The 3284-nt window shown below is 36.3% G+C and overlaps 1 protein-coding gene across 6 annotated transcripts in view; it reads left to right on the forward strand.

The window, feature by feature from the left end:
• Positions 1-3284, forward strand: part of cnc (NFE2 like bZIP transcription factor cap-n-collar) — a 180216-nt gene that overhangs the window by 173816 nt on the left and 3116 nt on the right. The window lies entirely within an intron of this gene.

The raw sequence follows: 3284 nt of genomic DNA on the forward strand, positions 1-3284 counted from the left end.
TCTGTCCTACCTAAATCCATTGGCATCTCAATGGCTTGGGGCGCCCTTGAAGTTTTGAGAAATGGATTCTTAATTGGGCTGCTTAGATTCGTATTTTTACGTCGGTCCATCGTTTCATTAGGCTTTGCTGGTCAAATTTTATATTCATCTCTAAATGCGGAAGGCGACGATAGCCATCGCAATCGGGACTTGCCGATCCTGCGACAATTGATCGATATTGGCAATGGCGGTATGGATATGGGGTGATAGAGGGAGGGAGGGAGGGAGGGAGGGAGGGAGGGAGGAAGCTGCCGAGCAAGGACGAGTCACCTATACATTTAGTGGAACGAAGTCGATGACGACGGCCATTGGGTTTATTGGGCGGGCGGTCGGTCGGTGATCGGACGCATGCGCATAGAGGTAAAAGCGGGGCGATGGTAAGCACGTGGCCTCCGGGGCTTTAATAAGTAAATCGAATTTCCCCGGCGGGAAATTGCGACCGACTTTTGCATCGCCGTCCACCGGCAACGACAACGACTTTTGCCAACAACGTCGCAAAACGAGCCCGAAACCCGACCCGAATCGCCTATCGCGCACCACCTAGACGACCGGCTCTCTCGCTCTCTTCCTGGAATGTCGTGTCAGCGCATTGCCCCGTCGACGGCGTATCTCGTACGTGTCGGGCAACATTGCCGAGCCCTTCCTCATCGCACACGTCTAGGCGAAACCCGAAGGCGTGTCTCATCCCAGCCGATCCCTGCCGATTTCCACTCCGCGCTACAAAAGTCCACCCGAGACCTTCCATCCACCTTCCACCAAAAGACCTTCCATCGTCGTAGCGTTGGCATTAATTGCATCGCTCCTTTGATATTTCGACTCTATCCTTTCCCGGCTTTCCATCTCCGAGAGTTCCTATTTGCCCTTTATAGCGCTCGCTCGTTTATATTCGCATTTATGTCGTTTTGGCGTGATTTCGTCGATCCTTTGTCGAAAAAAATATAAAAGTGGAAAATTGTTTTTCCTTTTATCGACCTTTTTATACGCCTGGCTTTTGTTAATTTGCACGTGTGTTATTACGATATTACGAGACGTTGTAAATTGTTGTAAATTGTTCAACCCGACGTCGCTTGGAATAATTGAACGTTTTGAATGATTAGGAAGGAACGTGTATCGAAATCCTGAATGCAGGTCGCTCGATAAACTTATGTTGATCGAGGCGAAGGACTCGCGGCTGACTCTATTCGTCGATTTATCAAATCATTAATACAATTTATGAATGATTAGCGATGACCGATTGGACTTATGTATGCGATCGCCATCTCCATCAGAAAATCGTCCAGTCTCCGCCATTTTATGTCTCCCGAATCGCATTCCCATACTTTTAATCACATGCGTATGTTTATCGTGGTAGAGTGAGGTGCGATCGTCATTATCGATTATCATTAATCATTGACAAATTCAATTAGTTAATTCGCGCTCACGCACATGCATGCCAATAAAATGTCAATTTACGCGTTCGTATTCGCGGAGACCCGCGACTCTTTCTTGCTTGATATGATAATTAAAGATGCGTAACTTTTAATTTGACAAAAAATTCTTTAACGATTCTAAAAATCAACGACGATAATTTTAGAAAACAGGTTTAATTGTTTAATTAATTTAGTTTTTAGTTTAATCAATTTAATTAATTTATATATATATATATATATATATATATAGCACCTGCATATACTGCGAATAATAACAATTATTTATTTATTTTTAATGTTGCTTCCACTGTTAATGTTATAGCTGTTGTTCCTATTGCGTTACCATTACCATTATCATTCCATTACCATTACCATTACTGTTATCGATATTTTATTACTATCATTATTATTATTATTATTATTACTATCATCATTATTATTATTATTATTATCATTATTATTATTATTATTATTACTATCATCATTATTATTATTATTATTATCATTATTATTATTATTATTATTACTATCATCATTATTATTATTATTATTATCATTATTATTATTATTATTATTACTATCATCATTATTATTATTATTATTATCATTATTATTATTATTATTATTACTATCATCATTATTATTATTATTATTATCATTATTATTATTATTATTATTACTATCATCATTATTATTATTATTATTATCATTATTATTATTATTATTATTACTATCATCATTATTATTATTATTATTATCATTATTATTATTATTATTATTACTATCATCATTATTATTATTATTATTATCATTATTATTATTATTATTATTACTATCATCATTATTATTATTATTATTATCATTATTATTATTATTATTATTACTATCATCATTATTATTATTATTATTATCATTATTATTATTATTATTATTATTATTATTATTATTATTATTAATTATTATTATTATTAGTATTATTATTATTATTATTATTGCTATTATTTTGTTTATTGTTATTATTATTTTTATAATTGCTGTTATTCTTACTATTATTATTATTGTCGTAAGTACTGGTATCTAATAGCGTTGTTGTTGTTATTATTATTATTAATTATTATTATTATTAGTATTATTATTATTATTATTATTATTATTATCATTGACTAAAAGAAGGGCTGAACGTCGACAGAATTGACTCTTCCGTTTAAATATCTTTTCTGCGCTACGTATTGAGGAATTTGTCGACATTACCATTTCTCCTTGTTACATACGTTGTTATGAACGAGGCTAAACGCTAAGAGACATTACTCCGATAGACCGCGAAATAAAGATAAAGATTATCGAGCCGCCTTTATTAAGAGGAAGCGAGAGAGAAAGTAGGAGTCCAGGAAGCTTTATTTATTCATTCGTTAACCTTGGTTATCACGTCATCGCGTTACAACGATAAGCTCACGCGATTTATCCGTATAACGATCGCCGCGAATCCGTCAAGACCTTGGAAGAACGATTCGCAATTAATACTCATCTTATTTGTATACCCCCACCAACACAACCACCACCAATACCGCCACCACTATTTCGTCTACTCATTCCTCCTCTTGTTTAATCAACAATCCGTGGTTCGCGTCCCTCCGCCACCCCTCTCCTCGGAGAAATCGATACGTTACGTCTCGATCTAATGATCGATACACCCGCAGCCTCATTGTCCATGTCCGCGGATTATATAGCCTGGGGCACTCGAACGGCCTTGTCCCAAGATCTATCCCACGACACTTTCGTCGGTCAGTCCAGGTCCGGCTCGCTAGGACCCCCTTCAACTCTCCTCCCCCCCCCCCC

The sequence above is a fragment of the Ceratosolen solmsi genome, unplaced genomic scaffold (genome assembly GCF_000503995.2).
Source record: "Ceratosolen solmsi marchali unplaced genomic scaffold, CerSol_1.0 scaffold6, whole genome shotgun sequence".
NCBI classification, from domain to species: domain Eukaryota; kingdom Metazoa; phylum Arthropoda; class Insecta; order Hymenoptera; family Agaonidae; genus Ceratosolen; species Ceratosolen solmsi.